A 26456-nucleotide genomic window follows, 5' to 3' on the forward strand; every position below is an offset into this window, starting at 1 on the left:
TGCAGAGGGCAGCAGCCTTTCAGCAGGATCAGGACTTTGCCCCAGTTTACTCAGATCACATGTATCACTGCCAAAAGTGAGATGTGACATGCCATGTTTAATATCTTCTCTCTTTGGAAGTCCTTTTCCCCTTTGCATAGCCAAATAAAAGCTGGCTGAATTTTGAACCCATCTCTTCTTTTTGGACAGTCCCATCTTGATCAATACATCACCAAGGGCTTTCATTGGGATGGTGCATTGTCCTAACCTGTTCCAAGATACAAATCCTGTAGGGACAGACGGCAAGGCAGCACTGCCAGCTGCCAGGGAGGGCTTTTGTGATTCTCATTAACTGTTACACCATTATTTAAGGGCAGTGAATTAGTTTTTGAAAGCCTGGGTACTGGGTTTAGAAAGGGAAAAATTGACTGCGTGCACAGCAAAGCTGCTGAGAGCAAATCCAGCCTGTATGTTTAGAGTTTTAAATGATTGATGGAAACTTTCTGTCTTTATTTTCACAAGTGAACAAGCATCTGCTGCTGCAACTGCTGGTTAACAGGCTTTTTTCTCCATATGAAGTGGATCCAATTATATGCTCCAGGCCATCCCAAGAGAAGCACAGAAGTAGCTCAAAGCAGGACTATTTAGTAAAGGAGAGGCATAGGATTATTGAGAGTGTAATCTTTGCTGTTCTTAGATAGGCTGCACTGAAAGGGAATTTGCCTTTCTTTCTCTTCTGAAAATAGCTGTTGTAAGGGCAGAGAAAAAGCAACCCAGTGATTTAAATTTTCCCCTGTCTTTGTTCTTATAATTATCTGTTGAATTTTATTTATTCTATATTAAAATATGTACAGGGTTTATTTTTGTTTCATCCAAATCCCTATGAAAAAATTCTGCTCTTCCCACTGACATGATGACCTTTGGATCAAACTGCTAGTGCTGTTTCTATGACAGTTTTGGCAATAAATTCAAAGATATTGCAGACAAAACAAAGTTTTCTTGACATTTATAAAAACTGACAAATTATCCTTAAAAATTTCTGGAGAAAAAGCTGCACGCCATGAAGGCATTTTGTGGTTCCAATTTATTCGATTACATTTTGGTGTTCTACTTTTGTCATCCTGGTGATCTGTGTTCCCTGCTCAAACTCAGTTTGCTGTATTTGATAAGGCTGTATTTTTTGGTGAGTATTTCTCCTGTGGTCCCTCTCTCCTCTGCTGTTGTCAGCCACCCCACTCTCTTCCATCCAACACACTTTTTCCACCTCAAGAACAGAATGTCTGCCAGTGGCAACTGGGAAAATGCAGTGTAACATTTGTTTACAGCAGATTGTAGTTTGGTCTCCTGTCATTTTCTAACTTTTCCATCAACAGCCCAACTAAATTTTTCTTCCCCTAACTTTTCCACCACCTGTGAAACTTGCCCTTTCTTTGTCACCCTTGTAACAAACACTTCTGAAATCAGACAGGTTCAGGTTATGCTCTGTAGTGCTGTTCCTTCTAACTGCCTTAGTTGCATCCTCTTTGACTTAAAAACTCACAAAAGAAACATTTTCTTACTCTCTACTAGATCAGCCACAGTCTTTCTTGTTGGCCTCAGCCTTCTGACCTTGTTTCTTGCTCTTCAGTGACGCCCACGAAGTGTTTTCTCAGCGCCAGGCAGTGAGCATTGCAGAGGATGAGCAGCCTGAGGTGCCTCTGTGGGCTGAAGGTTCAGCACTGAGCTCTTTTGCAGCCAGAATCAGACGTGGCTGCCTGCTAATTGGTAGGAAGGGCAAGTGCTGGAAATACTTATGTTGATAAACACCTGCAGAAGTATTCCTGCTGGAAGTGTCAGAAACCTTCTCTGTAATACAGCTTGTGGTGGGTACTCATTTTTTCTTTCAAAACTTGGCACGTTTTATTTCTGTTTCTGACGTTGGCACATTGGTTGCTTTCTAACAGACTTTTCTGAATCTCATCTGTTTGTAAACTCCTGGTCCCTGTCCAGGGCTGATTCTCTTAATCAGGCTGGATCATTCCTCGTCCCTGAATAGGGAGCTGCAACTTCACCTGGACAGAAGCATGAGCTGCACAATTTTTTCCTAGCATGAAGATTCTGAAAAAGCATATATCCATAAATACTGTGGATGTTTACAGCTTGAGTATTTATGTAAATACAATTCCACACAGAACTCAAGCATTTCTTATTTGAAATGTATGTTTGGTCTTATTTTTGTTCATCATGCCTTCTTTTCTATCCTAAATATTTCAGAAAAGGGAGTTGGCTGATCATCCTCTTTAGTTTTTCCCCAATTTTTCTTTTTTGTTTCTCTTCACTGAGGGGACTTTTAGCTTTTCATTCATGAAAATGATTCACTCTTCAGTTATTCCAATATGTTCTTGCTGAGACTCTGCAGGTCACTTTATAGCCTACTGTGCAAGCAGTTAACTGAAGTTCCTTGGATTCTTTTTCTAAACCAGCTCTTTCCTCCGAATTGATGGTGTAATCTGTTGTAGTTTAAAGCCATTTTTGCTAGTAACTGTTCACAGTTTATGGGTTTAACCTCACATGCTCAATGACATTGTAATGTCCTTCATGGGAATGACCCATCTTTTGGCTTCCATTTCTGTGCTCTCTCTCCCTCTATGGGCTCAGATTTTGTTAAATGAGCAAACCCTGATGTTCATCATGGTTTTCTCTGTGAAAGTAATAGAGACTGTGGGTCCTAGTTCTTCAGAGCATTCTTCTTGGTAGTTATATTTAGAACCTCTTCCTGGTCCCATTAGGGAGCAGTTAAATATCACTGTGAAAGAGGGTACATTGACCAACAGGGGAAGAAGCCCCAGGGTGCCTTTCTGGAACATTATCAAAAGGCCTTTAAAGGAGTTAAAATACATTGTCTCAGTGTGGCTTTTTTTTAATCCTCCAGACTAGTTTGAAGCCACTTCGCCTCCTCCTTTCTTCACTGTGGGTGACAAATGGAAAATTTTAAAGGCTGCTGAATACTGTGCATTTTCACAGTAGGTCAGGTGTTTAGCACAGGTTTCTGAGCTAGCATTGCATTGGTAAAGTGCACTGGGCTTGATGACTTCACAATTTCCACTTCTATCCTTGTGAAGTAGGAGCCTTCCTTATGTAGCACAGGCTGCAATTTAAGTTTGTGAAAATGATGGTTAGCTCAAGAGCAGAAGGGTGGGTTTGGATCTTACTCACAAAGCACTGTCAGCTGGTGAAGCTGCCAGGGATCTGGCAGACTGAACAAAGCAGTGGATCTGAAAAGGTACCCTGGTGAATTTAGCCCTTTTAGGTTCTGGAAATCAGTAACACTGAATTTCTGATTTTTCTTAATTCTGATTGTTATTCCTAAACATTTTTCAAATTTTTTCAGTCAAGGATGGATTAAAAAACTATTCTTTTTTTCTATTCACTATTTACTAAACATGATGTACTTGTATTACATTTTCCTCTGTTAATATTCAGATTATCAGCATTTCTAAAGAAGAAAAAAAATGTGTTGTATAATAAGTATAGGAGTTCCAATGATTACGTGTGCTAAAGCTCATGAAACTTGCAAGTTGAATGAACATTTTTGCATGGAATTCTCATAAGACTGGGATATAGTTCAGTACAACACAAAAAAAAAAAAAAATGGCTTCAGAAATAACAGCAAGCAGAATTTAATGCTTTAATTTATTAATGTATTTGCACATTAATTTTGTATTTGTGTAGTCAAGGATGCATGCTTTGTTTTTCTTCCACATCTACTTTTCTGTTGGCAATATTCTATTGTTATTTTTATTACTATTATTATTAGGGTTTATTATTTTTTTGGTTTGTATTATCCTAGAACTGCAGAGCCAAATAATAAACAAGGCTTTCTTGTGCAAACTGCTTTGCTAGCATATAAAAAAGAAACAGTATCTATTCTTAACGTGTTATTGGATGCAAAGAAAGGAGCATAGAGAAAAGCTGGGAAAACATAGGACTAAAATGAATAAATCTTGCATAATGGTGGGTATGTCAGGTTATACAGTGCTGTACATTTGTGCTTAGAGTCTAAAAGAAAATAGGTGTAAATAAAAACTCATTTTTTGCATCTCAAGTGATGTGATAGGACAGAATTTTGGACGTTTCACCAGTAGCTGTAAAGGAATTCAGGTATGGTGGGCTAGTCCCACATGGATCCCTGAACACAAAGGAAAGTGTCAGCCTAACACCCTTTCCTTCAGCATGGAAGGACCTAATGGGATCTCATGGATGTAGGGTGCTCCAAGGGGGCCCAGTGCATCCTCAGTCAGGAGGTTCAGAGGTAAGGGCAGAAGCAGAAGACAAACATGTACAGGACTCTCAGCTGGCAGGAAGGTAACAATCTCTTGGATGTTTTTTCTCCCAAATTACCCTAAATTGTCCTCCTGGCAGAGCACAGGACCCAATACATCAGTGGTGTCATTAACCGTATCTAGAGTCATCTGTTCAAGTAGGTGATGGTACAATTTGCAGTGCAGCTCCTGCAAATATTTGTACCATAGTCAAGAATTTCAAATCTCTTTGCTTTCTTTTGACAGAGAATCTAATGCAGAAGCTGCTGCTTTGGGGCTTTTAGATTTTTATTCTTCATGCAGAAGAGCAAATTTTAAAATGTTCCTTTTTCTCCATATTCCATAGCACCTGCCATCACCTGTAGCCCTCTTTGGATAATTTTAGATTTTTCTCTGCTTTAGCATCCAGCCTAGTATTTGAGCCAAGACCTACTTTCTCTTTGTGGGATTGTCATGCCCCTGACCTTGTGCCCAGCTCTTTTGTGGAAAACAAGCAATAATGAAAGTCACATTCAGAGTCATATCCTGATGGAGGGATCCTCTGTTGAATGTTATCTCATATTTCAGCAGCTTTGCTGGCTCCAGTGCTTGGAAACATTTACATTCCCCTCTGGATGGGATGAATCCTTTCTTTTTTTAAGTATTCTTCTAGCTTGTCCTTAAAGATGTGCTTGACCAGATCATTCTGAGTCACTTTCTGAGAATGAGCTTGGCAGATAATGATGCTCCCATGAGTGGGTACAGTCTGTTAATTCCATTTTGAGGAGGCATCTTTACTTTCCAAAACACAGTAAGATATCAAACATGTGGAACATTTTGAGGAATGCTGTATGATTTACAGCATATTTTCATAAAACTTAAAAAAACCCAAACTCATTTTAATGTTTTCATGTTAATTCAAAATCCATTTATTTTCCTTTCATCCTTCCTACATACTGATGAAAATGTTCCATCTTTCTTTTACCTGACAGTGCTCTGTCAGTGCAGTTAAGGTGAAAGAACACACTGTGGAAAGAAACACCTTATAAAATAAGTGAAAGTAAGAAATCATAAATTTTTGTATTCATGCAGATTCAGAGAAAAAGAGAACTGTGCTGTAGGTACAGATGTTAAGGTTACATTCTTTCTCAAGAGTACTTTGGGTGCAATCCTTCAAGTACAAAGTATCATGTGCTTAAAACTCTTTTGGTTCTTTTCTTAATCTTAGACAAAATTAACCCTAAAAATGTGGCCAATTCTAATATTAGTCCCTCATACTCCTCTAATGCTGGTTTTGAGTTTGTTACCTGTCATGTGCTAGGTAGGATCACTCATTAAGTAAGGCAAAAAAATAGGTCTGATTCTCACCCTGAGGTTATTAAGAGATAATATTTATATTGCTATTTTTATGTTTATATTGTACAGCTGCATTCCAATGGGAAGTTGAAGAAATACCTAATGTACTTACAGCTGATCTCCAGGGTATCATGATCCATGTTCTGACCACAGAATTACTTTGTTTGCATGGGAGTATCCAATCTTACAGTAAGGCCCCCTGAGGGTTGGCATGTCTTTATTCACCATGCAAGGATTTCCCAGAAATTGGAAAACCAGAGCCCGTGGCAGGAACCAGATACAGTGGCAGGAATGTGGTTCTGCCACCCCTGCTGAGCCCTATGGAAAGGGATCATGTTTAGGTGGCACTGTAGAACTGGAGAGGGAGGATTCATGGTTTTATTTTTGCATGCAGCAGTTTATAGTTTAAATATGGTCTGAGGAGTCTTAAAACACACCTAAACTACACATAAATTCACTTTAGGTCTTGCACATGGCAGTGTGATGTAGAAACTTCAAGGGGTTTAAGATATGCTCTTATGTAGAAGTTAACCTCTAATTTGGACAAAATGTTTCCTATAGCCATTTCTTTATAAATGTGAAAGGGGTGTATGTAATCCACACCTCACGAAGATGTTTACCTTATTCAGCACCCGTTTTCCCAGAGAAATTAAAACTTCCTGTAAAAATGAAGTTTTCAAAACATTGCCTTCACGTGCATGAACTGCCTTTGGTTTGTCCATTCTTATGAAATTTTCCGCTCAATTTTGTAAAATATTTACTCATGAAGTCACTTTTAATGAGACAAAATCAGTTGCTATGAGAAAATCAAACTAATACCCAATAGTTCGATATTGTGTGTTGGTTCAGTATTGATCTGTTTAAATTACCATACTCGGTTCTCCTTGGAAAGGGGAATTTGGGATGACAGATACATTGTCTCTGGCTGACTTGGTTATGTACCTTCCCTGGTGGGTTGTTCCAGACCAAGGACCTGCCCAGAAGATACTGATCTGTGGGCTGGGTTTCTTTTCAGTGGAAATCAGAGCAGGATGGCTATTGCATGCAAAAATCTCAGTAATGGAGACGTGGTGTTCAAGGGCACAGACCTATCCTTAATATCTTGGAAGTGTTTCTGGGTCCATTGATTTAAACATAGCCATGATCCCCTTTCATCTTGAACTGAAATTTGTGAAAATGTTACAGCTCGTGACCCACTGGGACTACAATGAATCTTGGGGGTTTCAACTGTCTCATGATGTCCTTGATGAAGTTTGATTGCTCACTAGTTTTGCCTGGACCTCATCCAAAAGGACCAAGTGAAGCCAGTGAGCTTGATAATCATACCCCAAATTGTCAGTTGTCATCCTTTATATTTCCGTTGCTTCCCAGCAAAATTAAAATGAGGGACATCAGAGTTCTGACCATATCTTCTCTTAGAATTCTTTCTCAAGAGTACTTTGGGTGCAATCCTTCAAGTACAAAGTATCATGTGCTTAAAACTTTCGGTTCTTCTCTTAATCTTAGACAAAATTAACCCTAAAAATGTGGCTAATTCTAATATTAGTCCCTCCTACTCCTCTAATAGCTGGTTTTGAGTTTGTTACCTGTCATGTGCTAGGTAGGATCACTCAAACTTTTTCAGGAACAAGTGTTTGAAGAGAGAAGAAAATGCATACCTGGACTCATGGAAAGTACCACAATTAGGGTGGTACAATTTTGGTTTCATTTTCATGCCCTGGTGATGCTCTGTCATAGTATAAAATGCTCAGGAACCAAAGTCCACTGTCATTTATGTTGCAGCCAAATCTTGCACTGCATCTTTGAAATCTGAGAAACAATTTTTCAGAGGAGCATTTTCAGCCAGAGGTATAGTGGGCTCCATTTGGGACTTAAGAAACTCTAAAAAAATCCTTGTTTATTCTTCTCTCAATGAGAATTAAGGCAAAGATTTAGCCTTTTACAGTCTAACAATGAAAACCAGTGCAGAAGCTGCTGTCAGATAATGTTTTTAGCTGTCTGGGAGCCCCACTTGCAGCTGGTCACATGTAACTTCAGACATTTGTTGCTCAGCAACTCAGGCATTGGGCAGCAATAAATGGACTCAGTCACCTGAATTGTGGTAGCTTGGACTGGTACCTATCTGCTGTTTATATGTTTAGATTCATATTTAAGTGCCTACAATTAAATACCCAGGTTTGATTATTCAGCTGTTGGACCATAACTGTAATAAGATTAGTCAATAACTGATATAATATCAGCCAATTTGCTGTATGGTTTTACCAGAAGGGGTATTGCCTTTCTGTCCTATTACTGTTCTTTAAAAAGCAGTGACACAGAATAACCCACCCGATGACAGTATTTGTGAGCCTGTCCAGAAATGGAGGGTTTATAAATCAAAGTATTTCTTCATCAGGAATTTGATCAGCCTCTCAGTTTGATTTCAGAAGTCAGTGGAATATTTCTTTGACCTTAGGGGGCTTTGGATCAAGTCCTGTAAGGCACCATGCAAAAAAAAAAAGGAGAGAAGTTACCTATTATTTTCTAATAGTGCTTCTGAATTTTGTTCTCCCTTCTAGATCCTCTTTTAAGGCTTCACCTGCTCTAACTAAAGCAGCCAGCTCCTGACATTTGGATAATGGCTCAGCTGAAGCTCACACATGCAGCAGGGTGAGTTTACCCTCTGACTTCCAACTTTCCTTTCTGATGTGATGTGTGATATTTGGGTTGCCTCAAAGCACAGCTTTTGAAGCTGAAAGCTTCCCTTATGAGTTCCCTGTGAGATGCAGGGGCGATCCCAGATCAGGTGCACTCTATCCTGCTGGACACTTGGCTCTCTTGTTAATTAGAAAGATGGAAGAGCTCTTGAAAGACTTGCTTTCATTTCCCTTTATCTTGTCTCCTGTATTTTGTCAATTGGCTTAGTGTGGGAACATCCTATAGATTTTATCTGCCCAGGACTGTCTTTAAAAAGAACAAAGTATTTCGATACACAATGACCTTTTCCCCCCTTCTGTTCTCTCCAAAGGTGGTCAGATCACATCCTTCATTTACTTTTTGGACATGTTTCCAGTTCAGTCATTATCACCCACCATGGTAATGCCCTGATTACCTTGACAACACTTCATTGTGTTACAGCAGCTGTCCCTGCTGCTCAGGGTAAAGGTGGTGATAGCAGGATAGAAACTGTGTGGAGAAGTTCTTCACCAGTTAGGAGCTTTAAGCTGAGAAGGCCTTTAATGAAGGAATCTGAGGTGGTCTGTACCATGACAAGTGAAAAGCGAGTTGGATTGGTGCTCAGACTTCTCCTGTGCACAGCGCCCGACACAGCCCGAGCCATGGGTGGCACCCCTGCTTACGGCAGAGAGGTTGGAACTAAATGGTCTGTGACGTACCTTCCAACCCATGCCTTTCTCTGATTCTCTCTTGTGGCTTGGTCATGGTGCTCTGAATGGAAATCACCTCTTGTTCACTGTCTAGTCAGTCCTTGATTACCCCTAATGCCTCCCCATAACACCTGTAGTGCCAGTTTGCTGAGCTGTTTCAAGTATTACTTCCTCTCTCTGGTTGCTTAGACATGGAATGATCTCTTAGTGTAAAAGCTTGCCAAGTTCTACCTACAAATAATTTTTAAAGTTAAAGCAAAAAGACTCAACCATTTTTTTTTTTCTGAAAGAATCATGAATGATAATCAAAGATACAATTTTTTCTGATGTTTCAAAATTATATGGATATCAGGTATTTTCCCTAATACTTTTATATTCCATTTTGCTATTTTGTGAGTGGTAGGGTGACATATTGATAATATTTGAAGACCCACTGAATTATTTTGCTGTTTACAGTGGCCATCCACTGAAACTTAGATATTCATGTTTCAAATTATGATGTTGCTAATTCAATTAGATTTTCTTGCTAATCTACCCACAGAGACATTAAATTTTAAAAGGAATGTAGGAGCTCTCAAATATCATCTCACTGTTTTGCATATTTATTTTGTCTGAGTTTTAAGTAAATTAATTATTCAGTGACAACTTTGAAACTAAATCATCTCTGATGTTTTGATCAGTGGCACTGCTGGTCTCTCACAAAAATGACCTTTAAATAGAAATCATCAAGGCTTTTTTGCCTACACTATGACAAAGCACTGACAAAGAATCCTCACACTGCTTCTCCGTGTCATATGCAGATAAAGCTCTATTTTCTTTTATCTTCTGTAGTAATATAAATTGAAGAAGATGTTAAATAGCCAAATCATGCTGCACTTTTACATAATTAAGCAAAATCATGTCATTAAGAAAAATGGGTTGAGTTTACAAAACAATCTTGGGATATAGATGCACGATTTAGACACATAACTTGTATCAAAATTAATGAGGATACCAACAATTCCCCTACATCATTTTGAATATCTCAGCAAAAAGCTGCAACTTGAGACTTTTTAGACATAAATGATTATTGATGTACATTACCCTTCATAGTGAAATTAATGGCCAGACAAAAATGGTAACCAAATGTATTTCATATGAACTTCCATTTTGCTTTATGTTACACAAGCAAACAATACAATGTAGGGAGAGAAACAGGCTAAAAATAACTCACAGCCATGGGACCATTAATCTTGTTTCCTACCTCTTCAATAACAAAACCTGAGCTTATTTTGACAAGAGGAAACAAAAGCTCTCTAGATTAAATGTTCAACCATGTGTAGTCTCAGGGCTATTATTCATAGGCTATTAAACACATATATGCATTATATTTAAGGGTATGAGTTTGTTAATTTTTAATGGCTTGCTTGTAACTGTGGGTATTTATAAAACAAACCTTAATTCCATGGAAGAAACAGATTCCAAGGTTCATGTTTTTTTAGCAAGAGTTCCATCTGTAAATTTCAGATTAAAGACATGTTTTGTCTGTTGCTGTTGCCATGTGTCTTGTGAATATGCTAAAGGACTTGGAAAAGGGGTCAGAGGATAAACTAAGAGGATAAACTCTATAATCTAAGGAGCTGTTGAGTTTAGGCATAAAAATATTACTGTTTTCTGCCTGCTGGTATAATCAAGTTCCCTTGGAAGCCTGTGCTTGTATTTGTGCTGTGAGTTCTCACTCCCAATGGAGAAAAGCATCATTCCAGTATGTCCTTTCCAGCCCAAAGTGCCAGATCTTGCTTTCAAAAACACAGAAAAGTGACTAGTAGGCACTAAAGGTGATATTGTCCTTCCATTTTTGAGGTCAAACTGAGGACAACGTGCCCCATCTATTTTGTGTGTGCATATAGCAAGTCTGAGCTCTTGTAGCATTAAGCAAAACTCATATTGCAGTGGTTTTTGGTTTGTTGGAGTTTTTTCCCCACTACAGACAGTGACTGAGGAAACCATTTGATAAAAAGATCAAAAAAGCATCCTAAGGCTGAAGTGGACAGCCCAGGTATGGAGATCTTGATGTGTCAGAGTCTCCACAATGGGCTGTGCAATGAAGTGGTCACTCATTGTGTGCTTCAGGCTGCTTACCCTCAGATTCCCTGGAGTGGTTTGTGGCAGGGACTCAGATGTTTGCCCTTAGATTGCAAAAGAAATCCCAAAATTTTAGCACATGTATTATGTTTCTTCATGTCTTTCTATTTAGACAGGAAAAGTTCTGCCAGTTAATGTCAGTAGAAAACTATGGATTTTAGACAAGTTATAACAGAGACACACAGGCATGAAGCAGACATGAAACAAGCCTTAGTTTTTGATAGGCAGGTTTCTTGTTCCCCTCAGTGACAGCTGAATGAAAACTAGTATTGCACTATTCTTTAAATGTCTTGCTATTAACTGTGGGCAAATGTAACATTTAGGGTGCAAGAAGCACCACAGAGCTGACTTTTCACATACCACTTTATAGAGGACTATTTCTATTTATCTCACAGGTTGTAAATGATTAAAAAAAAAAACAACCAAAGAAGATATAAAATATCACTGAGATCTAAGCAAAAGAACACAGGGAATATATATATTCCATTTGTTGAAATAAAGACATTATGAACTTCCTTGCAACACACAGTGTGATTTGCTTTAGGCATTTTAGCAGTTATAAAAAACATTTATAGGAAACATTTCTACAGAAATGTGCTTCTGTAGGTTTCCCTGTGAGTCCTGTGTGGAGAAGTTAAGGATCATATGGTGGGCTACTTGCTGGAGTCTAGAAAAAGCAATTTATAGTAACCAGCAAAATGCTGTTATTATTTTGTGTATCTAAATGGACAAAATATTTATTATGTCACCTCAAAGGATTAACACAATACCATCACAGATTATTTTCTCTCTAGAAATTCATACACAGGAGCTGGACAGTGCATATTCCCCCAGAGGCTCACATTTGTGACTTTATACAATTAAAATGCCATTGTAGGAAAAAGCAGAAGAGGCCATTTGGAGTTTCTATTTGAAATAAGTACTTTTTTTCATTTTTTTTCCTATGCTCAGACAAAAAGGGACAAAGTAATAATTACAATGGGACATCCAAATTCATTCAAAAAGCACTTTTGCCTCCCCTTGTCCCACTGTTCATTTTTCAGTTTCTTTGACTGTAGTGATTTTCATCTTCTTAATGTGAAAAGGAGCACACAGTCCTCTGGATGCATTTTTTTCCCATGGATATTGATTTTGGCCCAAGTTCTATAGACAATTGTTTATCCATTCAGTATTAAGCACATGAGAAAATATTTGACTAAAGAAAAAAAACCCAAAAGTATGTAAATACCCCTTGGAAGTTTGATTTAAATCAGGAAAGAGACATATTCTGAAAAATTGCATTGCTTTTATTGGCAATTGATAATTATAGTCTTAAGCATTAATTTATTTGTTCTACTGCTCAGGGATGGCAAAGCATCCCTGGGTTATCAACACTGTCTTCAGCAAACATCCAAAACACAGACCCAACCACTCTGTTATAACCAAAGCAAGAACAGAGACAAAATGTTTAAAATATATATATATATATATATATATATATATATATATATATATGTATATATAATGGAAGAGGAAATGCTTTGGTGAGAGCATAAAACTGAATTTCTGAACAGACTTCAAGCTACTCCATGTAATATAATTTCATGTGGCTGTCATTTCTGCTTCTATTGCTCAGTGAGTGGTGAGGCATTGTGTGACTAGACAAGTTTTATCTTACTGGAGGATTTCTTAAGAAGGCTGTTTTACACATTTTTCTGAAATGTCAGTTATTTTCCAGTTAAATCAAGTTTCCAAGGAGCCTTTTTAGGAAGCTTCCACCAGTCTCTTTCATTCTCTCAGAACTTCAAAGTTAGCTTCAAATCTTACCTTGAATGCTCACTCAATACTTTATGTTTTCTATGATGTTTAGAGGGAAGTGAACTTCGAAACGCAAAGCCTGTAGTTAGAAGGACATGAGGGCTGAGGTAAAAAGCACCATCAAAGGAGGCACCTGGTGGGGACAGAACCTTACCATATGCACTCTGGTTCTCTAGCAGGCCACATTAAAAAAGGATTTAAGTAGGTATCCTGGTGTGGCTAAACCCCAGAAAAAAAAAATTGTATAATATTTGCTTTTATGTGTTCCTTTTATCACCTTCCTCAGTTTGTGCCACAACATTAGTGTTTTCTTAATGCTGTTTTACAATGTGAGATAGACTTTATTTTCTTTTCTTTATAGTACATAGCTTGACAGAAGCCTGCAAGTTGTGGTTGCAGCATGCCTCCTGAGTAAACTACATTTGCAGTCTCTGGCTAATTTGGAATTGTTAGGAGAAATGTGTCTGTATTTTAACTTTGTCCTGGCTATTAACAGCCTTTTTGCAACAGTTTTGGGTTCTTCCAGTGATGGAAAATCCTATTATTTTCCAGTTTATTTATTTCCAGATCCACAGGAGGGTCTGGATCCAGAAAAGTCTGGTTAAGGTGCTGAACTACAGGATGAAGAAGTTGATAAAGGGCTGCATTTCTTTAGACTGTGTCCCACATGATCCTTTTAGGGGCACCCCCATGGGACTTGAAAAACTTGAAGGATGAATCAAGGTATGAGGAGCAATAATCATCAAGAATTTAATTGCTTTTGGTTTTACTCTGGTTTGTTAGGGGTTTTGGAATCCATCAGACTGGAAATCACTATAAATATTCCTGTTTCTGCTCTCATAAATTGTATTTCCCCATAGCCTACTGGAATAAGCAGATGCCACTGAGGATAATCAAGCATAGCATCTTCTCCTCATATTTTAATATAAACTAGTTTATCAGCTGATAAGAAAAAAGGTTCATGTCGTATAATCAAGAAAAATGAGATAAATATTAGCACTTAAAGGTGAGAATGTCCTTCATGAAGAGAAGAAAACTTTTGTGTATATAAAATAAAATTAGCTCAACAAGTAATTTTCTATAGTCCTTTTGTAATTACCTTTGATATTGAGCAAGAATTCTTTGTATCAGAATCTAACTTTTATCTACCACTCTGTCCTTGGATTAAAACACTCTTTATGACATCCCATTTGTTGCCATGGAAATGAACGTAATGACAGATTCAACACTGTGGATCCTCTGGAAGAAACAGTATGGGGGAAAGAGTTGGGAGGAAAAAAAGGCAAATATTGAATTTGGAAAGGTTTCCTTTGGAATTAGCAAACATGAGCAAAATGCATATTGGCTGAAAGAAGAATGGCTTAGAATCTAATTTGTGCACAAGGTTTTGAGTCTCTAAGGTTTTGTTTAGTTTTACTTTTTTGTTTTGCATTTTTCTTTTTGTGATGAGCAACTGTTCATGCCATGGAGTCCACTGAAGCCAGTCCTTCATGCTTGTGCAAAAACTACTTCAGAAACAATGTTGACTTGCTGCTCTGGAGGTGGTTGGTGCCTGGAAGTCAAAGAAACTTTTAATTTTCCTTCTCAGCTGAGGGAAAATTTGGATCTGTATATTTTTCCCCATTTCTCCAGGAGAATACATGATGCAGCTGTAACTGTGTCCTCAGGATGCTTTAGGAGCATGTCATTCACCATCGGGAGAGCAGATAGGCTTTCCTGTAGCTTTAAAAGCTGTCATTTTTCAATCAATTAAGGATATTTCCCTTCACTAGTAAATGTGTAGCGGGTAACTAATGAGAAACAGATAGGTCAATGTGTTTTCTCTGACTGTGCTCTCCAGGAATGCTACTAACTGGAGATGGCCATGGCTCACTTTTCAGGAATGAAGTGGGTTTGTCTTTCGGATGCCCATTACATGCCCCCAGGGAACAGTATTATGATCAAGACCTGTGAGCTGCAAAGAGTGGAGGTGTACCCCTTGCTACCTTGGTAACATAAGCATATTTTAGCCAAAGCAAAACATATTTAGCATATTTAGCAAAAGTTTACTTCTGTTCAGCACCATCTGATGGAAGTGCCACAGACAGTAGTCTCATGGAGGCAAGGGTCCAGCCTCTCTCATTGTTTTCCCTCTTTAACCAAAGCTACCTTCAAGAGCTTATTGCTGCATGTTCAGCTATCAGTGATAGAACTTTCCACAGACATTACTTTTACTTACCCTATAAACCTTGAGGATAGAGGTTTGACAGTCCCCATAATCTGTTTTAATGCTCAGCTCCTCTTAGTCACAACCTCCACGTTGCACATTCTAACACAGAGTATTCATTTTCCTTTGTAGTAATTTCTTTTTTGTTAGTTTTTGTATTCAAGGAATGATGTCCAAACCACATTCAACTGTCTTGTCACTAGACTAACCAGTAACATCTCTTTCAGTCTTCCCTCATAGGTAGTATTTTCAAATTATATAATGATTTTTATTGGTATTCCCTCAAAGTTGTGCATGTATTAGATGTTGCAGTATCCCACATGGATCACAGTACTTTAGCTAAGATTTTACCAAAGCTGAAATGAATAAAAAGTCCTTTCACTTGCCTTATAGGCTTTGTTTCCAATAGAAAATATCTACATTTCATCAGGACTGATTTCTTTTTCAGTACTATTGCACTACTGATTAATTTTCAGCTTGTGACACAATACCTTGTCCTAGATTTTTTTTGCTGTTTTGATAGCTGTTCCAGGATCTGTTCTGACCCATATTTGATTAACCTTTTTATGGTTCTGCACGGGGCAATATTGTCACCTACACCAGTGTAGTGCAGTCCTTCTGGGAAGGGCCACACTTGGGTGTGCATAGGACAGCACTACCTGAGCAACAGGGAGCATCACCTAATCTGAAACCTGTTGTGTGGAGCCCTTAGGAATGAGAGGAAAAGAGTTGCTGCCAGCAGGTGATTTGTCATCCATTATTACGTCTTGAACATCACAGTAGCTAAAGTTTAGTGTCGTGGTCATCAAGCCCATGTAGGGATTGAGTCCCACCCTCTCAAAGAAATGATTAAATCCGAAATAACATGCACTCCCTCTTTGTAAAGGTGTCATCTGTGACATGTATAGCCCACGAGATTTTACACTCTGCAGTTTTTAATCTACAAAAGTGTGCTTTGATCACGTTGGTGATCTGCCTTTTAATGGATTAGGCAGGCAAATTAATTATTGATGCTTTTTATTTAATGTTTTATGACAAAGCAGTAAGAAAAAGATTTGCATGTGGAGAGTAAAAACATTTTAATCCATTTTTTGGCCAGTTTTATCAAATGGAATAAATTATCTTGAAGACACAATATCTTAGTAAACTAGAGATATCAATTATATTTGACAACACTAGCAATCATCGCACTTCAAAAAAGTCTTTGTTATGGATATATTTTCAGCACTGTAGGTAATATTTTTAATACTGCAACCTATGGACAGTTTTGATGTGTGTCTCTTTTTTTTAATACTATGCAATTCTGAGAGAGAATTCATAAGCACATCTATCTGTTGTTGGTCATGCATGAGTGATTTTGCATTTCTGGTGAAATATTGTGTGAAAATCAGACATTCAGTAAGAAAAACATCAGCGGACATACACAATCAAAGGCCAAGTAAAAAGCTTTGAGTTAGCTTCAGTGTTGCTGGAAACAAATTCCTCCCTTTTTTCATGAAGTAAATTTCTTGAGAAAATGGGAATTGAGAGTTCAACATGCTCACTTATGACATTTGAATAGTCACAAGTGAGCATGAGGAAAACAGAGCGAGGTGAGGTGAGGAAAACAATTTCCTTGCATTAAGTGTCCTGCACTGATCACCTTACATGTGATGAAATCAAACTCATCCCACAATTGATGTGGAACAGGATCTGTTCTCCAAATATTCTGGTTTTCTTATTTTTTTACCCATATTGATGAATCCAAGCTATTTTCATGGCTCTTTTTATTCACCAGAGGAATTCTTACACTGCTACTAAAAATTCTTCTCATAGCATTTTCACTTCATGTGCTTAATCAATTACAATGTGTGGCCTCCTCTTAAGGAAGAAAGAAATGAATGGTTCCAGCATTTGTGAATTGAAACACAGTATGGGGTGTTTTCAAGATTAACTTTTGTAAGGATGAAAAAATGGTGGTGTGACATTAAAAAGAGTTACTAGATATTCAAATATCAGCTGATTGAGAGCTTATATCCTGTTGCGAGAGCGGGAGAAGCTCTTGTAGAGAGTGGGGAAAGGGAAGTTTTGCTTCTCCTTATGTACCAGAGCATGTGTGTGAGCATTTATTTTGGGGTACAGGCTGCTTTTTCTTGTGTTGGAAGTTGTTTCTAGAGGCTGAACTTGAAATTGGACTGGCAAAATCACAGATGGTTAGTGCATTTCAGTGAAAAGAAAGGATGTTTGTCTTATGCTGCTGAAGTGGATGTCTATACTGGCACTGTCTGCTTTGCTGTGTCTTCTAGTAACTAACACTGTCTACCTTAATGTCATTGAGTAACCCTTCAAAACTACTCCCATCAATGGCTAGGAGGTAACTTAATGTTATTTCACCTTTTAAATCATTCTTGTGCTTTTCTATTTAATTGAAGATTTACAGTTACTGAATAAAGCCCATGAAAATGTCTTTACTTGTATGAGAATTTGAATCAACACATTTGTGTGGCTTTTAAAGAAAAGAGAGCAACAAATAAGAGTTCTTCATCTGACTTTTAGAAAGCAGAGGCCCTCTAATTGCTGCAATCCCTTGACTAATTACCTCTTATAGCTATAGCTAAGCCTCAATTGATTCTGTAATAATTGGGTGTTACCAGGAAGGACGAATATCAGAAAGAGCATCTTTGGTAGGAAAAGATTTCCAAGTTAGGTACACTGTAATTATTCAAGGACAGACAGCTTTGAAAAACAAGCATATAAGAAGGTCAGGCTGAGCAATTATTTTGGTTTAAAATAACCCTTCTCTGGAATGTTATTACTTGTCATACACAGCACAAAGCTCTGATCAGTGTCAGGAAATGGGCAACAAGCTTCTGCTTCTGACTCCTGGGGTGAACCAAAGCACATGTGAAGTTGTTAAAAAGAGACAGCTCTCTGACAGTAAATGGGAAGCTCTGAAGATTTCTGCATCAATCAATAATTTGCAAATGTGAATTAATAAGCATGTCTTACAGAGTTCAGTTGCTGGATTTCAAGTATTTTTTAAAAAGTCTGGCTGTAAAAATTTTTTTAAAGTCTTGATCTGTAAAACAGGGTAGCTGAGGCAGGGTCATGAGATTGCAGCTACTAAAAGTTTTCCTAAATAATTTGAGTCTTCAATGGTCTAAGATCATTGTAGAGCAAGAGTTCAGAACTGAGAGTTACAGAGGAGATGCTGGCCTACAGCTGAGTACATCTCATCTTCCATATACTGAAGGATAATTGTACCAAAAACTTCTATGTGTATTTCCATTTTCTTAAGATGTAAGGCAAAAATTCATGGCTGAATCCTTGAAATTCCTTGATTTGAAAATTTTACTTCTGTTTCTTTCCAGAAGTGGTAAAGAAAGCACATATGTGTGTACATTTTGACCTAAAACTAATATGTTACAAATTAGAAAGCACAGACAGCTTTTTCAGTAATTTTTTGTTTGTTTTTCAGTGCTAGAGTGGCACTTCTGTTTCAGAAGTAAGATACTGGTTTTTCTTCTCTCTCTGATTGTCAATGGGACAATTATTCTAATGAAGTGGATAAATATTATAGCACAAGCAAATGGAAATGCATTGAATCAAAGCTCCATATTAAATTTGCTCCTAGAGGCACCCAACACAGAAACTGGACAGTTCATTAATATTTCTGGAGAGAGGTTCTGATCATCTGGGGAATTGAGAACTATTGTAGCTGATATTTTTGGTAGCTCCATCAGCTTCCTTGTAGTTTGACATTGAAAGGTAGCATCACATATCTGTTTACACAGAGGCAGAACATTGCAAAGTATACCAGGGCTTTACTGAATACATCTGAATAAAATCTGCAAACCATGTCCCAGAGGGCTCTGGGGTCAGACTAAAACATAGCAAAACCTGGGCTACGTTCTCCAGTGGCACAGATTCCCACATTTGCAAAAACATCTCTCTAGTCAGGGCTCTTGGAGGGGTTATCTCCAGAATACAGTAGGACCTGTTTCAAAACATGCCTGACATCTCTAATTGACTGTTGATAGAAATGTTGCTTTCTCCTAAAGCGGAACCACACTGAAACCAAGTGTAAGACCTCAGGATAATGAAGGAGGTAAGAAGAAACAAAGATAACTTGCTTATATCCAGTGTTTGGTTGATTTTCTCTATAGTACCTGGAAAATGCAGTATGTTGGGTGGACTGTTGTAGCAGCCAGAAAGAAATGTCAAGGGTGTTCCAGCCATGAAGATTTACATTTGAGTTCAATATGTATGTACTACTCTGTAACTATGGATATATAATTAGAAGAGGAATAATAGTATTTGTTTAGAATTCCTGTATATCTATAAAGGAGAAGAATGCTCTATATGTTAGCATTCATTTATAATATGAGTGAGTGAATGAAGTTTGAGTGTGCTTCTTGATAATTTATCAGAAGTGAATATTGCAAAATGATTGTTTAAAAAAATCCTCTAAATCACTGTGTAACAACAGCCCTGCACTAAACAAACTGCTGCTACAGGAAGAGACACTTACTGTAATTTTAAGTCCTCCTCTACTCCAAGTAGAAAATCAGACTTGTTATAGGCACAAATATGCCAGTAGAGCAGGGAGCACGCTTTGAAGACATCCTGTAAAGAGGAAGAGGGAGGATTCTCTGTAAAACTAGGGATAGAAAAGGAGAGGGAGCAATGGGGGATTCATATGCTTACAAAGCAGAAATGGGTCATGTTGGGTGGAAAAAAATTAACCTCAGGGCAACAGAAGGAGTGACCAGATAAAATGCAATATACTGAAAAGGAGGGATGAGCTCCATGGGTGGGGGAGGGAGGGTGCTCTGTGTGGTGAGCACTGAAGCTGACAGATGAAGGGCACAGTACAGCCAAACAAGGGGACGAACTTGCAAGTGATTAAATAGACAATTCAAAAGACATTAAGTTCCTGTGGAAGACAGATGGAGTTGACATTAGGAGAAGAAAGCTGCAAACAGAAATGGGAGGAGCAACTGAATTTTGGGTTTCTCTCTAGAGATTAATTTTATGTCGTTTTTTGGTTTTGTTTTGTTTTTTTTTTTTGTTTTGTTTTTTTTTTTTTTTTAACAGAATTGGCAAAGAAAATGACAGACTCATAGAGGAGTGATGGCTTTTCTTTCATTCACTTCCAGGAGATCTTGTCTGCATGCAGATCTGATCTCCACCCTCCTATCAATCACAAGTGTCTGGTACGCCAGACGATTAGGCCGATTAATTTGTGTTAACATTAATATGTCTGACAACTTGTGCTGAATATCACTAATAACTGTTTGGTGCAGAATTACCTGGGTTTGCTGTGTAAAAAGATCTGGGTGATTTTAATAGATTATTATATCATATTATACATGATGGCTACATGTACATGATGAGCATTTGAAAGAGGCCTCTGCTGCACAACTTAGATGCAAGTCCACAGTTTGATACTCCCCTCTAATTTGGATGTATTCAGTTTTGACTTGGCTCATTATGAATGGAAAGACCAGCTGCAAAATTCAGATGCTGTTCTAAATTTTGAATCTGAGACTTGCCAGAGGTCAGGGACTTACAGAGATAAAAGTGAGGTTTAAAGCTTTCTCTAATAGGAAGATAATATATATTTTAGAAGGAATGACTCCCTATTTCCTCTCATTGGTGATTTACCAGATACATCACACAGTGAGGGTTTTTACAAAAACTCTGCTTGTATGATTCTCAGTGACAGTTCTGTGTATTGCCTGGATCAGATTCTGATCTGTTACTGCCCTAACTATAAATCTGTAATATTTCTATTAGGTGTGAGAATGGAGAAACGTAAGGGAATAGTATGTACGGCATACATGGGAGTGCATGTCACTTGTAATTGTAACATACAGCATTTGTCATTGCGCTTTACAAATCCTAAGGGCTCGATTTGGAAAACAGTTCCGTGCCTAAGGCAGGATTTAGGCAGATTTAAGATTTTATATTCCAAAACTTTAAGCCAAAATAGCTGGTTCATCTCTTTGCTCTTTCCTGAAACAGGTTGCCTGTGGTTTTGACTTGATTTTTTTTGTAGGTGCCAGAGCAGATGATGCTGTGTTTAATTCCCATAGGGATCTCAGTTGGTGTACCCCAAACTGCTTTACAGCTAGGCAGAATTATACTCATCAGGAAATGCAGAGGTTTAGTATTTGCCTTTTTATTACTGTAGTCCAGGTCTTTCCATTTCAAACCTAAGTGTCAAGCAACATTGTTGGGATCCCGTGGGAGCAAGACTGGCAAACCAGAAAACCTACACAGCACCACAGAGATTAACAAATTCATCTCACTGGTCTGAGCTGATGTGCTGATTCATAGCACTGAAACTTTGCCTTGTGCTTCTGTACTTCTGGGAAGGAGAGGTATGGAGAATGGTACCTGAAGAGGTTTGCCAGGAGGGGATGGAGAGTGGCTCTGTGCCATGGGACACGGCTGTCAAGCACTGCTGAGTGGTTATTGCTGTGATCCGTGGAGCATTGAGGTACAATTAAGCCTCGGTTAAATTAGCTCAGTGGAGGAAAGGAACTTTGTTGCATTGAAGAATTTTTTCTGAAGCCTGTGTATAAATTACACAGCTTACCTGTAATTTTACTTATTTTAGAACTAGGCCTAAGACTGAATAGCTTTTTTTATGTAGAGGAAGGTGACAAGACTGTTGTGCCAATTAGTGCAGCACTAAATTGCTTAATAACTTGGAGCTCAGGACAGCTGTAAATTTCAGAGCAGCTGTCATGCCTGTTCAGTGAGAAGTTCAGCATCCGAAATGCTTGTCTGGAGACATGGCTGAGGAGATAAAACCTTGTAGGCATTGAGTGTAATCTGAAAAGAGGCCTTGGATGAAGTCTTATGGAAGGGTTGATCCATTTATGTTAAATCAGGTGATGTGAGATGCAATTAGCAAATAGTTGGTATCTGAAACACTATCCACCTTCCTTAGTGTATCTCCCAACAAACAGAATCCACTGGGAAGAGGAACAGCAACGGTTGCTGTTAGGTTCAATAAAGACTTCAGGAATAAATTTCAACTGCTCATCCAGCAGGATTTTTTGTCTTTGCCTCAGTAGCAACCAGCTCAGCTGGAGAGGCAGCATCTAAATAGCTGCTCACTGACTTGTTTGTGATGTCAGTAATATGAGCAGAAATCACAGAATGTTGTCATTTTAGTTGCATAAATCCAGGTGAGACTTCTCTAAATCTTCAGAGAGGGTGGAGGCAAAGTGTTCCTGGATTTTGTTTATACTGATGAGATGAACTATGCATGAGGATTGCCTGTAGTCCTTATTTCCTCTAAAAAGAAGGGGGGTAAGTAGTTCATGGGCAGATGTGTAGTGCAGGATTGCCCATATTTTAATCCTATAGGATAGAAAAGAGGTTGAATAACAGGATCATACCCATTCCTATGGATATCACTACTAACTCTACCTTCAATTATGCAGCAGGTGTGCACTGGGGAATAATCTGTTTCCAGTGCTTCTCTGTTATTAATTGCCTACTGTGAGAGTGTTTTTGCCTATTGCATTTGTACAATGTGTACTTCTCTTCAGCCAGCATGGGTCAGTGTGGCATCAATTAAAGCTCAAATTGAAGTAAGAAGTTTTATGAGAGATGTATGGGTTTTTTTCTCAAAATAAGCACTTAACTGGATGAATGTGCACAGTGTTACCTATTGTGCTTCATTTAGAGTTTCCTGAATCCTGATCAAGGTGACTAATGGCCCTATAGTCTTCACAGGAAAGTGACTGTTTGCATGGCAAGTTGAAAAGAAGTTAACATTAGACAATTTCAAAGATAAAACCAAAATCAAGTTATGGCTTGTGTCACCAAACCTTTCTCTGAGATCAGAGAAGTCTGGAATACTGGAATATTATTTATTTTATAGGTGTGATTTTAACCTACCACAGTCTATCTTGCACAAGTGACAGAAGGCTATCTATGGTTCACATAATGTTCTAATTTAAACCCATAAATGTGTGATGAAAAGAGAGAAGTCAGAAGAAGGGGTGGCTTACTGCTTTACCTCTTTCCTAATATCTGCCTTATATATTTGAACATGTTGTCAGAGGGCTTGGTTTCTAAAAAGGAGGCAGACATGCACAGCTGGGAATATCTTGTTTTTCTTTGGAGTTTGCTTCTGGTATTTGAATAAATTTAGTTGTTATGAAGGGTTCACATAAGATGGATTAATCCAATTACAATCACAAAGAGGATCTTGGAGCAGTGTTTTGTTTTAATGGTTGGGGTAACTGATGGCCTTACTCCCAGCTATGGAAATCCAGGCTAAAAGAAGTTGCATTGTCACTGAGCTCATCTTCAAGTTCCAAAGCAGGATGAGCTATACCTGCTTCATTTGTGACAAAACTTAAATCTCCAGTCATGACAACTGCTTATAGAACTTGTAAAATTCTTGCCAGGGTTTCCCAGTGATGCAAGATGCAGGCTAGACAGTCTCTCTCAGATGCAGGCTAGACAGTCTCTCTCACTTTAGCTCAAAACAGTTTCTGCTTCTCTTTATCACAAGCAGATTACTCCCACATTGTAGGAAACTTTTATATAATTGAGTAGAGCTACTGTGGACATCTTGTCTCCTCTAGCCAAAATAAATGGCTTTCTTGCCCTTTTTTCTTATATTTGCTAACATTTCCTGAGGTGCTGGTTTTTCTCACTCACCTTCTCTGGAATCCATCCAGCCAGTCCAGCTCAGTCTCCCTTGAACTGCAGAGTAGTGTCTTGTGCCAGATAAGTAAGTGCCTTGTGCCAGTAATTTCTCAAGGCTGTCCTGCTGGGCAGCAGCACCTTGCTGCACTTCACACAACTCTCATGTGACCCTTGTTCAAGTTTTGGTCTTTCTCTCAGCTGATATTATCTAGCTCCTGCCCTCTTGACCTGCTCCTTCACCTCCAGTCCCTCACCCAGACTTTGCACAGCTGATTATTTTTCTCTGTAAAATGCTGCACTTGCCTTTATGAAATTGCACCTTATTTGTATTTTTTTTCTTCCTGACTGTTTCTCCAATTAGTGAGGCTTGCTTTGAATTCCAGAACTGCCCTCCCATTCGAGGATGTCTGTGAATGCAAAACCTTGCTTGCCACTCAATCATCAAGGTCACTAATGAAAAATATTGAATAGTTCTACATTTGGAAATAACCCAGGGAATACTGTTTACTACAGCTTCCACTTTGACACTGATAAAGTGATTCCCTGACTACACTTTTCCAGCCAGTTAGATACCAGCCTGATAGTCACTGATTCCCCAGCTCATTTGTGAAACACTGGTGCTAGAAGAACAACTGCTGCCTGTTAAATTTGGTTAGCATATTTCTGGCTCTTTGATAAACAGTGAAGAGAGCAGACGACCATCCAGGATAAAACTTTGAATGCAAATTTGTGCTCCTAGAAACCGAATTTGTTCTTACTGCTAAAATAGAAAATAGTCTCAAACCCTGCCTGTGTAGTGAAATCAGCACAATCTCTCTTGCCACAGCTGTCAGCAAGATTGGGAATCTGTTCCCTTCCAGTGAACCTGGACTAGATCTTGGCCAACCTGCCGCTGTTGTCCTGAACTTTGGGGTGGTTTGAATTGTCCATCTATTGTTTCAGCAGATGCACAACTGTGGTGTCCTCTGATCAGACCTCCAAGTATAAATGCCACATTATCATTTATCATGAGGAACCATTTTCATGTGCAATGTAGGCACTCCTCAGCAGTAATCAGTAGTTTCTAGATTTTCATAGAATTGTAGAAGCATTTAGATTGGAAATGACCACTGAGCCCAGACTTTAATTATTATTTTTTATATGGATCCAGGTGGCAATTAGAGTTAAATCAAATATCCATGTGCTGTTGTCCAAGAAACATTCTCAATAATTGGTGGTCTTGGAAAGAGTGGGAGTTTAGACAAGTTTTGGTTCAAATGTTATTTCAAACAGCTAAGAAATGCAATTAACACTTGAGGGCAATATGCATATTTTCAGAAAAACGGAATCTTATCAAGAGTGGAGTGACAAGTATAATTAGAAGATTAAACAAATCAGGTAAGAAAATCTAATAATTAAGACAAACAGTCTTAAAAGGTCAATGAGTTAAACAACTTTAATAGATTTCCTCGTGTCTTCCTCTTTTACCTTCTCTAGGAGACCCTGAAGTTTCAGTGTAGCCTATAAACTCACAGTACTTATTCTTACATCTGCTGTAAGTAAATATTTTTTCCATGGGATACCTAAGAAAGCAGAATGAAAATCATAGGTGTGAAACTCTCTCACTGACATCCAAGGAATCAGATTCATCCTTAATCACATTGACAAAATCGAATCTGCGTTAGCAGTCATTAGCAACTGGGGAAAAGTTGACTGGATTATTCTTTTCAAAAGATGAATACTGCAGATGAAACAAACTTATGGTACCATTGCACAGTCAATAACAGTATGATGATTGGATCCTTATATCCATTGAGGAATTTCTAGAAAACAGCCACACTAGTTCTGCAGATTCACGGAAACCTGCAGTGAGACACCTAAAATAAAATGCTGTCTAATCTGGATACTTAGAGAAAAAATACATTCTTTGCATTCAATAACTGATGGAAAGTAAGCTACCTAATTCTGTAAAACTAAGAACTCTACTACATTTTTATTTCTTCTGAATGGTTTAGATGACAAATGACAGAATTTATAGTGTACAGAAGTTCCTTGTAAAGGCAAACAAAGAAAAAAATTATGTTCTGTAATCATTTTCCTTATAGAGCTTGCAACATCTGTAAAGAGACTTCATTCACTGCTATTTACATTGCTAATGTTTGAATGCAGGTTAACATGATACTCTGATGATCAGGACCATGAAAAAAAAGAGATTACTGAGGACAGCTGAAGAAGTTTTTTCCATTCCTAATTTTAGCTACAAAGACTGATTCCTAAACTCGTTTCCTTTACTCTGCATCATTTAAGTTAGTAAAAGTCCTGTGGAACTTGTTGCAGTGAGCTGTTGTAACCCTCATTCAAGCAGTGATTCATTGGGTTTTTTAATCTTTCCTGAAGAAGAGGGTCCCATGGGACTCCTCAGAGTGAAGCCCCTTGGTTAGTGGTGTATATTATAAGAAAATGAGGAGTAATGTTATTGTGCAATGAGGGGACAGCCCTGTGGAAAGGAAAGACCTTGGGTTTCAGGTTATAATGATCTTCAAGTGGTGAAAGTCAGAAAGAAACTTTAATTAAAGCTCTTTCCAGTCACACAAGGCACCCTGTGAAAATTTCTGTGAAACTATTGGTATTGATAAGGACTTAACACAGTAGAGAGACTGAGAGGCTGCTTTTAAGTAGGCCCTTGAATGTGTCTTCAAACTCTTCTAAGCC

The 26456-nt window shown here is 38.2% G+C and overlaps 1 long non-coding RNA gene across 6 annotated transcripts in view; it reads left to right on the forward strand.

The window, feature by feature from the left end:
• The window catches only part of LOC138113184 (uncharacterized), a 235802-nt gene that overhangs the window by 112639 nt on the left and 96707 nt on the right, over window positions 1-26456 (forward strand). For 3 of the 6 annotated variants that reach the window (XR_011152034.1, XR_011152036.1, XR_011152035.1), the window contains exon 3: window positions 8174-8264. This is a non-coding gene — a long non-coding RNA (uncharacterized lncRNA). Of the gene's footprint in view, window positions 1-8173; window positions 8265-8622; window positions 10473-13453; window positions 14104-26456 lie in introns of those variants that run through there. The other 3 variants (XR_011152033.1, XR_011152038.1, XR_011152037.1) reach the window with 3 other exon arrangements.

This window comes from Aphelocoma coerulescens, chromosome 7, assembly GCF_041296385.1.
Source record: "Aphelocoma coerulescens isolate FSJ_1873_10779 chromosome 7, UR_Acoe_1.0, whole genome shotgun sequence".
Classification (NCBI taxonomy): domain Eukaryota; kingdom Metazoa; phylum Chordata; class Aves; order Passeriformes; family Corvidae; genus Aphelocoma; species Aphelocoma coerulescens.